At 33.8% G+C, this 14,419-nt stretch overlaps 1 protein-coding gene and 1 long non-coding RNA gene across 4 annotated transcripts in view; one reads left to right on the top strand and one right to left on the bottom strand.

The window, feature by feature from the left end:
* The window catches only part of CSMD1 (CUB and Sushi multiple domains 1), a 1,058,834-nt gene that overhangs the window by 801,361 nt on the left and 243,054 nt on the right, over positions 1 to 14,419 (bottom strand). The gene's annotated exons all lie outside the window — the stretch shown is intronic.
* Positions 1 to 14,419, top strand: part of LOC140683509 (uncharacterized) — a 30,954-nt gene that overhangs the window by 15,361 nt on the left and 1,174 nt on the right. The window contains exon 2 of one of the 2 annotated variants that reach the window (XR_012054678.1): positions 9,677 to 13,886. This is a non-coding gene — a long non-coding RNA (uncharacterized lncRNA). Of the gene's footprint in view, positions 1 to 5,556; positions 13,887 to 14,419 lie in introns of those variants that run through there. The other variant, XR_012054677.1, reaches the window with a different exon arrangement.

Below are 14,419 nucleotides of genomic sequence, written 5' to 3' on the forward strand. Positions count from 1 at the left end.
ACACTGGAACTACACAAATGAAGAGAGGCAGTTCTGAGGATGACACAAAACCAGGTGTTACATATTTAGCAACTATTCCTTTAAACCTGTTCTGACTACTGAATTCAAGGAATATTGATATAATACATTTCCAATTAAGAAAGAAAATCTGCCAGTTCTGTGGAAATGTAATAGAATAGTTCATCCTCCTTAATCCATGGAGTACTTATATATGTCTCTCCCCTCTTCTCCGATTTCCTCCCAGTTGATTCGGGTATTTCTAGTACTGAGGTGGTCAGAACTGTACACAATAATAGATGTGTAGTCTAGCCAGTGAAATAGGGTCTGTCATCTCTGAACAGTGACGTGCTGCCTTTTTCTGGAGGCAAAATTAATTATAAAATATTTCTCTGAACACTTTAATTCTATCATGCATCTCAGTGGGAAGAAAGCTCATCCTGCCATTTTGGCATCCCACCCTGAATATCACTGCAATCAGAGCAGAGTTAAAAGGACAAGCATCCAACAAGAACTTGAAACACAGAGGTATTTTAAAATGTATTTATTAGTACACTGTTTAATATGCATGTAAGTGGATACAGATGTCAGTTTCTCTGTGCTACATAAATTTGGGTGATGAATATTTTTAATTTTGCTTTTGAAAGCTTTTATTCACAAGATTACAGATTGTCCCTATATATGGAACTATTAAATGATATTAGGAAATTGTGCAAAGATCTTTAGTGTGCACAGCTAATATTTCTGTCATGAGTAAAACACCTCTTTAAAAGTATATCATCAAGTCAAAAAATGGGTGTAAATGTATAATATGTGAACGACTGTCTAGACCCAATCCACATCCTATAAAAATCAGCACAAACACTACTGTTGCCAACAGAATATTTAGACTTGTAATTCATACCATTTCATAAGTGCAATAGAAGGTAACTACTTTTTTGCCTACTCAAATAGTGGTGCTGTTAAATCCCTATTCCTCTAACAATAAACAGGTATTTGCCTTCACCAATCCTTTCCCAATTCTCAAAAAACCTCCAAGACCAAAACAAAACATACAATCACTCCAATTTAGGATAATTTTGAGAAATCTTTTAATATGATATTTGTAATGCTGTTCTGAAATATTCTGGCATATTAAAATGCTTCAAGGTAATAAAAAAATATTTTTACAACTTATTTCATTACATAAATTCTTTATTCCTATGCAATTTATTATACAGTTACTGTCTTACCTTCTTTGTAATTAATAACATGGGACTCCTTTTTTGCCCCACTTATTTTTAACTATGATTAGATGACAATGCCAAGAAAACTGTTGGAAGAAAACTGTGTGTGGAAGATTGCTATCTATAATTTGTGAAAGCTGCCTCAGGAAGCAAGATATGATCCAGTCCAGATAAAGGTGATTCTGAGTCAGTTACCAAATACTATCTTCCAAGCAATGAGAAAAATGTAGGGTTTTTTAACTCTGCAATTAAAAACCACTTTGAATCAATATACTTAAAGAGAAACTTTTTCCTGTCATGAAGAAGCATGTTTCAAGTGAATATATTAAAATTTATCAGTGTATATTTCTATGCAAATTCCAGCAGAGTAAAATATATCTCTAAGATATTGAATTACAGACTTGTAGAATTTTTCCAATATACCTTGTCTGACTTTTATGTCACCTTTAAAAGGTACAGATTCTGTCATAAACAATTTCAAAATCAACTAAAACTTCACAGCTGCTATATCAGACTGTAAAACCCATGAATATGTTTCTTGATTTCACATAAGTGGTTTTAGAAGAGCTATACAGGAAAATTTTTTCACTCCCTCAATTTCTGGTGCTGAAATCACTATCATTCTTAGATCAGCCTGCTATGGCTTTTTCTTTTTTATTTTAAGGTATAAACATTTTCCATAGAATCTAAGAAGTATCTAGAGTATATCTTAGCCAAAATTAAAATAAGGCATTAATGTCAGTGCTGCAAGATGTTAACAATGCCTAAAACCAAAATTTCCAGAATTTCCTAAATATGCACTAATTGGAAATTCTCAGCTTTGGAGATACTTCTTACAATAAAATCCTATCAATTCCTGTCTGAACACACATCATTATGACTGAAAATGCATACTGACTTGGGGGAAGGTTATTACCTAAACTTTATAATCAGAAAATTGATCAATTCTAATTCCATCTCACTCTGTTACCTAACATGCAGGAGTACAAAGGTGGGTTTTATCATTTACTTGAAAAGCACCTTTTAGGGGTTTATCAAACATGCTATCTTCCCTGAATTAACACAAAAGGGTATTTTATTTCAATACTTTTGTCTTCGTAAATTGCTATTTACAAGATGTGGCACTGGAAAAAAATGCACTTTAAAAATAATATTATATAAGTCCTTACACCTACACTATATGAACTTAGAATGCTGTTGGGAAAAGGAGTTCTGTGATATATGACTTTCCACATATACTATTGTAGCTACAAAACATGAATGACATTTTATATTAAATTTTAAGATAATCCCACATGGATTATAGATTTCTCCAATGTATTTGACCCCTTTCAAATTTGGAAGTAACCGTATCTGAAATACACCCACACATTTTGGCAGCTTTTTCCCATGCAAATTTATAGCCAGAAGTATGCCTGAAAAATTTGTATATGTAAAAATACTGTATTTTGCTTGTAAGCCTTTTCATCTCAAAGGAGATCCATGGAAGAATCACACCTGTCTTCTTTATTACAGTGTCATAAATGAGTAACTACTCAAAGGGACTCCAGAGAAATCAGTCAAAGTAATTTATAAAGTTACACTCAACTTGTTTTTAAGTGTCTAAAGCTGTTATTGTGAAATATGCTAAGTGCATATGTCAGGTGGAAAACTTGCTACAAAAAGCCAATAAATATTAAATAAATAGTCTCTATAAGTTTTACCAGCATCTAATTTGTAGAAACCACTGTCTTACTGTTACAGATATTTCATTTTCTGCTGTGCAAAATATGTTCAAACATATCAGAAAAAAAACATACAGCTTCTGATTTTGCAAAAACAATTAATGTTAGCAAAAGTTAGTAGGTTACAACTGCTTCTATGGAAAACAACCCTTGAAATAAGTTTCTTACATGTTCTCGGACATTACTACAACATACAGGCATGCATTATATTTTAGTTATTCTCTTTTGCTTATTTCCTCCATGCATTTTGTTTCACTTTTTAAAAATTTAACTCTTCCATATTACCTGCTTGAAATGAGCTTGGTGGTTTAAAAATATTTAACTCTCTGTACTGTAAAGTACAGATGATTACCATTAAATCCATTCTATTTATAGTTGCTCTATTTATACATAATTGATATAAAGAAACTTCTTGGGACATCCAAAGTGTAATTTTCAGTAAAACTTCCCATTGATATTAAATATTAATTACTCCATATTATTAGCAATTTTTTTCTTTAAAATCCACCAGTTGACATGAAAATTGAACTGAATATGCCTCATTCCTATGAAATCTTCTAAGTCTAGCATATCCTCAAGTGCCCTCTACAGCTGTCAGAATTTTTACAGATTTCCTGAGAAAAATTTTGCTAATTTTTTACTTTTGCCTGCAGTTTGTGCGCTGTGTAAGATTACTGAGGGGGTTAGTCAACATGAGGTTTTTTGTATCAGGTCACACCTTGCCCATTAATTTCTGAGAATGATCAACAGCAAATCATTAGAAAGCAGTTCAAGAGCAGGAGAAATTGAAAGAAGTACTTCAGTGTTTAATTCTTCCAGTCATTTGTTTCTACAGAACATTTGCAGCTAGAAGTAATATCTTTCTTTGTATTTGTATCTAATACGTTTTCCTTACATTAATTTGTATGTGGAATTTTTGAACCCCATAGGATTTTGGCAGAGTTACAGAGTTTAACTGTGCACACCTTGAGAAGTTACTTTTTTTTGAGGGATTGAACTTGCCACCCAAAGTATTTAGGTGATACTCAGGTGTATGGCTATATTAATGTTTCAGCTTGGATCAGAAATGTGCTTCTGAAGCAAATCTGATCATTCACACTCACCAGGCTTGGACTGGACATGGCAGGGAGGACTTGCTGCGCTACTATATTACTTTTGGGCAAAACAGACCTGGAAGATGAGCCCTGTGAAGGCACTGAAAATGGTTCACCCACAAAGCAGCATTTCCATCAGCCCACAGGACCCAGCTAGAGCTGTGCTTCTACTATGCCAGATTAGTTGTTAATTTAAACATAGATTACCTAGGGAATTGTGGAGCAGAATTATTTTTTATCCTCTTTAGGGAGTCATTCCTTCATTTGGCAGCTAAATACAGCAGTACTTTCATCAGATCACAGGTTACTACAATCTGTCTTGCTTTACACCAGTTCCCTCCCTGAGAATTAAATAGTATTTCCTGCCAGGAGGAACATCTCAAAAGTCTATGTATGCCCAGAATAAAGGGCAACATCAGACATTTACTTTCCCTTTTTCTTCCCTTAGGGAGAAAAAGAGAACAGTATTACTACCCCTTTTGTACTGAAAGTCACAGCTGGATTGGCTTATAACTCAGGGGTCCAACCATGGTAACAGTTCCATTGCAATGACTGTTTGGATATGGTGTCCAAGACATTTTGACACCTATGACATGCTCTAGAGATTTTTTTTTATTATTATTAATTTAACTTTAGAGATAAGACAAGGCAAATTCTAAGACTGCAAGACATCGCACTACAGGGATGCCAGTGATATCTCAGGAAAGAGCTAGCTGCTGAATAGCTCAAAAATTCTTCCAGGTGTACTGTATTCTGTGGGTAAGAATATGTATATCTTCAAGGAAAAAAGAAGAAGTAAAAACCCTACAGCCTTCTAAAATACTGCTTGATGAATTTTATCTCTTTCAGCAATAACCAAAAAGTCATCTTCCTTTCTTTCTGTGACATCACATGTCACAGATTGCTGCAGGCAATGATAAACATTTTCGTACGTATTTTCACTTCTTCATTGGTGTCATTCAGAAATTTCATCCTTCACTCAAGATTAAGGAAGACAAAATTATAAGAATTGTCAGATATATTAGGATGGTCAAGGTGAATTATGAGTAATGAATTCAATAAGTTGATCACTAAACCTGTCCCTACAAAAACATGGAAAAGACATAATATAATTTCTTCTACTTTTTACCAATTCACCAGGAGTAGCAAGATACAAAAAAAGGAAGAGATGCCAAAGCATTTGTTTATGCTCAGCCTCCTATTGCTCACAATAGAAAATTAAGCCAGGAGATCACTTAATAATAAGGTGATACTGGCCTACTAACTCTAAATACTACTCTAAGCAGCAATATTTCCTCTGAATTCCCAGGGTATTAGTTTCTCCCTGGGCTTTGTGTGGGTTTTTTAATGATTTGTTTCGGTGGTTTTGCCTTTTCTTTTGTTGTAATTTTTGTTGTAATTTGTTTGGGGTTTTTTTTTTTTTTTTTTTTTTTTTTTTTTTTTTTCCTGTGCTGTTGGTTTTCTGTTGTGGGTTTTGGTTTGGGTTTTTTTTTTTTTTTTCCCTAGTCTGAATATTTTGACATTTGCGCAGGTCTTTTTAGAGTTCTTTTTTTCCCCCTTATATCAGGTGCAAAGGAAATTGTGTTAATGTAAAAGATTGGAGGAGAGAAACAAAAAAAAGGTAAAAGCCATGGGTCAAGATAAAAAAGTTTTCATTAGGCAGAAAAATGAAAGGAAAATAATAATAATAATAGAAGAATATACAGATGATGCACAATGCAATTGCTCATCATCTGCTGAGGTATGCCCACCCTGTCCCTGAACAGGAGGCTGCCACACCCAGTCCGTCTGCCCTCATTTTAATGTTAAGCACATTCAGCATGGTGCCATATTGGTTTGAAATATCGCTTGGGTCAGCTGAGATCAGCTGAGCCAGCTGCATCCTCTCCTAGTATCTTGTACACTCCTGGTTTCTTTACTGGCAGGGTGGCAGGGAAGCCTGCATCAGTTTCAGCCCTGCCAGGCAAGAACTAAAACATCAGCGTTACCAGCTCTGTTCCAGTCCTAAATCCAAAACCCAGCACTGCACCATCTACTAGGAAGAAACTAATTTGATCCCAGCTGAAACCAGGACAGCAAGTCCTCAAGAGACCCAAAATCACCTCTCTACCTTACTGCATTTTTCAAGGCTATTTATTCCTACAGACTCAGCCACACATATGAACTTCTTCATGGTAAGATTTGTATTCATGTACCTAAACCCCACATAAGTAACTGAACCTCCCTGAATTTGGGGCCAAATGAACTGAAGAAAGCAAGATCTGTGATATGTGGAAATTGCTGGTGCTGAGTCTGTGTATATGTAAAAGCAGAAAGTGAGCTGCTAAGAGAACATGTATACACAAGTTGCCCTCATGTTAGATGAGGGAGAGAAAATGAAAAATGGATGAGAAGAAAGTTAAGTTTGTGATTAAGGCTGACAGAGGCTATCAGAATATGAGACAAAGTGACAAGAAGAAAAGAAAGAAGAAATAAAAATTCAGGAGATGGAGGAGGAAAGAGTGTGAAGCAAGAAATTCTGCACCAGCTGAGATGTCAAGTTACAATGGGAAAAAAATAATTACATCCCACACTTTGAAGTTAGCATACCAAAATAGCTTATACAGAAGAACTGGGACATGAGAAAAATATTCCCATGACCAGACATTTCTTTAAAATATTTTATGATAAGAACCAAATTTAGAATTTTGACGAGATTTTTATACTACATAAGTTTTCATTTTCCTTTTTAAGCTTTTGTTTTCAAAATGCTAAAGTAAATGGAGTATCTCACCTTACCTCTTTCTACCTTCCTAATGATTTCCTGAGGAATTAAAAAAGGCCAGGAGCATAATCACCTTTAGATGATATCCATAAATCACACTCTTATTTGTTTTCCTAATAAGGCAGTAGAGCATACTGAAACTGTAAGATTCAACACTATTCTTTCTACTGATGATCACCAATTGGCATGTGTATGTACATTAAGTAAAGGAGTAGCCAGTTCAATAATGTTGGAGAAAATCTACCTTCATATCCTGGGACATCCTGGAACAGTCCATATCCCAAAAGAGGTGGAGTTACTGTTTAGACAGTCTGCAACTCAAGCTCTATCACCACAACAGGCACATAGATAGGAGCTAATCCTCCCAAATCCAGGTAAGATCATCTTAAAAAAGTGCAACATCTTCAATATTACATTATATTAGGCTTATTAAGCGAGCCTAAAAACTTTGCCCGTTGAGGGCACACTTTGAGCCCAATTTAGGAAGGATGTTGAGATGCTGGAGCATGTCCAGAGATGGACAACAGAGCTGCTGAAGAGACTGGAGCAGAAGTCGTGCGAGGAACAGCTGAGGGAGCTGCGGTTTTTTAGCTTGGATAAAAACAGGAGGGAGACCTCCTCAAGGGAGACCATATCATGCTGTACAGCTGCCTGAAAGGTGGTTGAAGCCATGTGGGGAGTGGCCTCTTCTCCAAGGCAACCAGAAAAAGGACAAGATGAATGGCCTAAAGTTTACTAGAGGAATTTTAGATTTAATTTTAGGAAAAATTTCTTCAGTAAAAGAGTGACCGGGCATTGGAATAGGCTGTGCAGGTAAGTGGTGGAACCACCATGCCTGGAAGTTTGGAAAAAACATGGATGTTGCACCTGGGGATATGGATTAGTGGTGAACATGGCAGTGCCGTGCTAAGGCTTGGACATGATGATCTCTGATGATCTTTTCCAATCTGAATGACTCTATGATTACCAGGTACTGTCTCTGAGAATGTGAGACTTTTAAGTGCATTCAATTTACCTCTTTATACTCTTTTGATTTTAGTTTTCTTATATTTAAGTTTTATATATTTTTGTTTCTTTCCTGATAAAACAATGTGATTTCTTAGAAGTTATACATTGACATGCATATGGTAACATGACAAGAAGTGAGGTCAACACTTTCGTCAGCATTGAAAAAGACACACATTATTCTAAAGTTTGGTATCAAGTATTTTTGGAAGAGGAAATTGAATAATTGATTTTTTAGTTTTGTGAAAGTATTGACAAATCAATGTTTTGCTTTTATAAATACATAAAGTTCGCCATTCTAAATATATAGAAAAGCATTTCTTATACTTTTTCATTCAAAAATCTAAAATTTGAAGTTCTAATACAAAAATAATGGAAACCGTATTTCAGCTTTTGAGACTAAATCGCTTCACTTGAAAATCAGAACTTAAATCTGCATTTTTTAAGTGATTTAATTTTGAGTACCATTTCCCAATATTTATCCTTTCTCACAGAGATTTTTAAGGATCAAGTTGTTTAGATGAAACTTTCCCCTGTCTTAAATATTTTCTCCTGTGTTTTAAAATAGAAAGCTTTATATTTAATGCTATAAATATTTAGGAGAAGATAACAGATTGCATCATATTTCATTCCATATGATACTACCTTTTATAGAACATTTCTCTGACAGACATGGGAACAGTTTAGATACAAAGAATGGACCCAGTAATCTTAATCTTTCAGGAAACTTTTCAATTACATTTTGAAATTAAATTCTCTTGACATCTGGATATTTTAATTTATAGTCTTACTTTTAAAATTAAATAACATATGAAGAAGTAATTTTAGGGTCTTTCCACAGCTGTCTCTTACAGTAATTTTTTCCATGATCTACCAATCAACCAGACATTTAGAGAGCCTTTTTTAGTAGTATTTGCTATGGTCCAGGGAATGTATAGTGTTATCACTGTTTTAAAATACCTCCTTTGGACCACCTGTAATTTCTTTTCTGGTTCATTCTTTGCTAGAGGCATAAGAAAATTTTTCTAATTTAATTAGTCAATTAAAATATTCTCAAAACTCTTAATGACAGAATCTGTCATTAAGTGTTTTCACAATTCAAGTGTCCAAACACATTTCTGAACTACAAGTAACTGATTAAAGAGACTTTGTTCTCACACTACAACAACCTTTTACTACCTTGTCATAACTTAAATATTTGTAACATGCTAAATCCCTCTCATAAAAATCCATTTCCATGCATTCATTTTATTTTATAAGACTCTGGGATTAACATAAAATGCATGGCAAATCTTAAGGATTGAGAAATTATAGAAGTAACTAAGTTATGCCAAAAATCACACTTCTAGGAGAACAAATATCAATGTCATATTTGGTTATCTGCTCATCTCAGTCTGTGATATATTCTATACTTAATATAAAAGAGAAATCATCAGTTGAATATACTGGTATCTTTTGTAGTGCCTTATGGAAACCTGTTTTGACCAGATGCAATATTTCTGCAATTTTAAGTGGTTTTATCCATTTTTGCCAAAAAAGACAGAAGAATTAGAATTTTGATGAATCTCATTATTTATAATACTTTATTAACTAGAATACAGACCACTTTTTTAGTTTATATTGAAATTTTGTGTTTATTACAAGTATAGCTCTATTAGAAGAAATATTTGAAATAGACATGAAAATGTAAGTGTTCTGTAAATGAGAAGCAGTAATATGCTGGCCAGGTTGTTCATATATGTATAAAATAAATTGTACAGAAAAAAATCAACATAAGTACAAGCATTCTATTATAGGAAATGAGATGAACAGAGTTTAGTGATTAAAATTAATTGGATAATTTTGTACTTTTCATGCATTCACCAGTCCTTGAAATTGCAGTAAGAGAAGTTGACAACAATAATCTTGCTATTCAATTTTATACACCCAAGAAATATTTCAGGTAAGAATTATGAAAACATGAGATCTGTGAGTTACTTTTTTTGAGTGTTAATTGATGAGGCTTTTGAAACTGTAACAATCTTGAGAGTTTACACATTTCACTGATGTTTTCCTTCTGCCTTTCCAAACTTACACTTTGAAAGAAATATTTTGTTTCAAAAGACAGAGAAGTTATGTTAACAATTCAGTTAAAGAACACAGATGTTTTGAAATGCTATTTTTAAAAATACATATTAATTTGAAATTTTAAAAATAGTAGTCTTCTGCTTTTAGAAAAGCAAAAATAACAGACAGGGTTCCAAAGAAAAATCCAAAATCTAGTTCCTTATTTTTGCATGGCATATTGTTTCGGTGAAATTCCTCTGCATGAAATCAATAAGCATGTATTGTTAAATGAATTTTTCCATGCTCAGTCAAAAATATTGATTTTTTTTAAAGTCTAATTTTCCTTTTATATGAATACATATAGTAATTCTGTCTAATTGTATCAATCAAGAGCAAGCCACATTTGGTACTCCATAATTTACTCTCCATTATATTCTACTGTTTCTCTGTAAAGTGACATTTCATGGTCTGTAATTAGGGACAGCATAAACAAAACATCAAAACACAGCAGTTTAAAGCTGTAGTGTTAGGTACACCACGTTTTGTGTTGTACAACACAAACAGTACTCCATTCAGAGAACAGGAGATAAACCCAGCAAACTGAAGACTTTTTTGTAAGATTGTATGTGTGGTTCTGATATCAGTTTATAATAGTATTCCTCCCCTGTAGAATGGAAGTAGTCATGCCTAACAACTTTTGCTAATAATATTGAGATGTATATACTAGGAAAATCTCATATATAAACACACAGGTTTCAAAGTATAGATCAAAATAACCGTGGTGGTAAGATGAGTTTAATAGTAAATTTACTATTTCTCCTTGTATTCTCTTTCTCCATATTTTCAATAATCAAACCCAACAGTAACAGCAATTACAAACAAACAAAAAAAAATTAATAGGTTGAAATGGTGCTTATCAGAGTTCTAGTTAAATTCACAATACCATTTTGGGTTTGAAGATGACTTGACTCCTTAATTAAGCCTGAGTTCAATTTTAACTTCTAAATTGAACCACAAAAAATGCAAGAGTTATACATAATTTAATCACCTATTACTTTATTTCTATTCAAAGCTGTTCTTCATTAACAGCTAAGCTATTGAATTAACCAGCATGGGACAACCCAAAAATATGCATATTGAATATGTCATTTCATCCAAAATAATTCTCCTTGACCTCAGAAGAAGGCCTGTAGTGCTTAAATGATACTAGAAAATAATCTGATCCATTAAACCTATTTATTTTGTTCTTATGTATTTCCAGTTGAGAAGTGATTTATAACTAGGTTAAAAATAGGTCTGGATTGTTTTAAGACACAGTTTAGGAGAACCAGTTATAAACTGTGGTCATTTCATAACCTGGGTGAAACACACAGTTAAAACTAGGGACTGCTTTGGAAGAATTCTCATACAACTGCTATAAATTTCTTTAAAAGAGATATTAATTACTTCTTTGCAATTTCTCAAGATAAAATGACATTCAAATAATAAATGACTAATATATACTGAGGGAAGTAGTAAAAGAATGGAACACCCATGTATTTAATTCTTCTCAGTATCAAAACCATTTCTTAATCCTGTACATGAAAATATTTTTTTCTTCAAGAGTAAGAGATTTAGGGTTTTTGTTCAGTCTGTGTGCATTTACTCATCCAAGGATAATAAATTTTCCCTGTATATTTACTGAAAAGGGATTTTTTACCTGGGGAAAAAAAAAAGTGTAATTTATGATGGATAAACCCAATTAACTTTTTTCCTCCCCCTCCCCTATTTTTTCTTTTTGTGTCTGGTTTTAGAAGAAGACAATTGGATTTGAAAAGTATATCAAATGAAGGAAAGATTTTATCTGTTTCAGAAGATACCATGTCTTAATCTCTTATCCCTCAACCATAGATGAGTTCTGAGTGATCCATAGGGATCCCGGTGCTGTGGCTGATGAATGGTCTGATGTGATGCTTTGTGCAGAAAAAAGACCCTCCCAAAATTTGTAATTCAAAAGTATTTTATGTGTATAACTGAAATTTACACTGTACATAAGGTAAGATTATACATTTGAAAAACCATTTAAGCAGTTGTAAACTAAAATTAATAAACCAAATATTTTTTTTTTTTCTGAGGACAGGATTCAAAAGCATATTTAAACAGACCTTCAGCAATCTGAAAAAACATCAAAGTAAGTGGAACGTTATTAAAATGTTTATATGTTTCAAGCTTGGCAAAAATCAGAGAAAGATAACATAAACTCCTCCATAAGGAGGAGTAAAATTGTTCCTCCATAAGACCCAATGAGAAAGGATTTTTAACTTGTTTGAAAGTTTTTTGAAGGTCTTTATGAAACTAATTATGAAATAAACTTTAAAAAATATTTATATTAAGGGGCCAACACAAGGCTACTTCAATATAGCAGAATAAAACTAGAACAGGACTGATCACTTCCATTATATGAGCAGTTAGAAATGTTTTAGGTTTTTAGCTGTCAAGAATTGTCACAAAAGGTAAAAAAGTTCAACATGAAACACTTTGTTCCTGCACACAGCCAAGGTGAAGAAGAATGAAGTGTGACCGAAATGAGACTTTACACACAAATCACCATATTAGCAAAATATATGCTCTACACTTTAGCTATGCAGTCATGCTTTCAACAGTTAATGCTCATTATTGTCTGCTGAGTGCTCATGGGTCAAGGAATGAGATTAGTGCTCATAAACTGTGGCTGACTATATAGCTATTAGAAGACCAGGATAGTCCTAAATTCACAGAATGCCATTTTTGTTCCACCAATGCAAACAAGAATTCTCTAGATGAGAAATACATTAGAGTTCAGTTTGGTTTAGCAATTTATTTCTCTATGACTTCTGGTGATTTCATGGGGTTTTTTTGGGTTTGGTTTTGGTTTTGGTTTTGGTTTTTGGTTTTTTTTGTTGTTGTTGTTTGTTTGTTTGTTTTTTACCTATGTGTTTTCCTGTGAAACCATTGCTTATAAGAAATTAATTCCATGTACATGGCTCTCTATCTATGCTTGCATCTGCTGGTGAATTTCAATTTTAAACTGGCTATGGCACGTTTCAAGTTTTCCAATGCACTGAGATATGATGCTTGAGCATTAAGATTTCCCAGTAATTTTTGATAACCATGGGGTACGTTGTCTGCAAACAGGAATGTGCAGGTAATATTTTCAGAATTCATTTCTCAAGTCATTCAACAAAGAGATACACACCTGAAATTTCAATGGATGCAGAATTAATCAGGTTTCTTTATAACTTCCCCAATACCACTAGTAGTGATATAATAATATCTACAAGTTCATTTATTTTTCACAGAATTTAGAAAATTATGCTATAAATAAATCACAGTAATATTAAAATCCAGTTCTTTTCATGGCTAATAACAAAAAGGGTCTCTTTCTTAAAAGTAATAAATACCCTAACCATGACAAGCTGGAAAAGACTGTTAAAAGATGTCACTTCAGAGGCACTTTTCACACTTGACAGCTTATTTAATTGATTTAAGCTGGGATCATCACTGACTAAAAGTATGTAATAGAGTATTTCAAAGAAAAGAAATTATTTCAATTGGGAGAAACATATTCCATGATAATTTCTATCATTCTGTGCCTTTCATTTTCAATCCTTTATGTAAAAATTATTAAACCATTTACTGTTTGGTGGTTTTTTTGGTTGTTGTTGTGTTGTTTTTGTTTTTTTTTTTTTTTAACAAAGATACCCTTAAGGAGAAGTTCACTTGTTTTAAATGCTTTCTAATGTAATTTATAAAAACCGAAGGCATTTGTAAAATTAATTTCTCAGGATTTGCATACAGGTTGCTCAGTTTCAATCCTGAGGGTCACCTTTGTTTCTTTTCTCCACAATATATGTAAATGCTGACTGAAAAAAAAAAAAAAAGCCAGAAATTATATCATGTTCAAGGAGAAGTAGTAATAGCCTATTTTATTTCATCACAAATTAATGGAAAATCTCCAACAGCCTAAGTGATATATGGCTCCCTGCTTTGTTTCTGCAGCTCTGCTACAGAAGTAAATTAACAATAACATGTCATCAAGGGGAAGGGAAGGGAAGGGAAGGGAAGGGAAGGGAAGGGAAGGGAAGGGAAGGGAAGGGAAGGGAAGGGAAGGGAAGGGAAGGGAAGGGAAGGGAAGGGAAGGGAAGGGAAGGGAAGGGAAGGGAAGGGAAGGGAAGGGAAGGGAAGGGAAGGGAAGGGAAGGGAAGGGAAGGGAAGGGAAGGGAAGGGAAGGGAAGGGAAGGGAAGGGAAGGGAAGGGAAGGGAAGGGAAGGGAAGGGAAGGGAAGGGAAGGGAAGGGAAGGGAAGGGAAGGGAAGGGAAGGGAAGGGAAGGGAAGGGAAGGGAAGGGAAGGGAAGGGAAGGGAAGGGAAGGGAAGGGAAGGGAAGGGAAGGGAAGGGAAGGGAAGGGAAGGGAAGGGTAAAAATTTTAATATCAACTTCCAAAATTCTGTTAACTTGTTAACTATGATCAATCACAAAAATATGAAATAGACTGAAGAAAGATAGACATATTTCTAAAAATTTTACTGCTGACAAATTTTTTTCT

Source organism: Taeniopygia guttata, chromosome 3, assembly GCF_048771995.1.
Source record: "Taeniopygia guttata chromosome 3, bTaeGut7.mat, whole genome shotgun sequence".
Classification (NCBI taxonomy): domain Eukaryota; kingdom Metazoa; phylum Chordata; class Aves; order Passeriformes; family Estrildidae; genus Taeniopygia; species Taeniopygia guttata.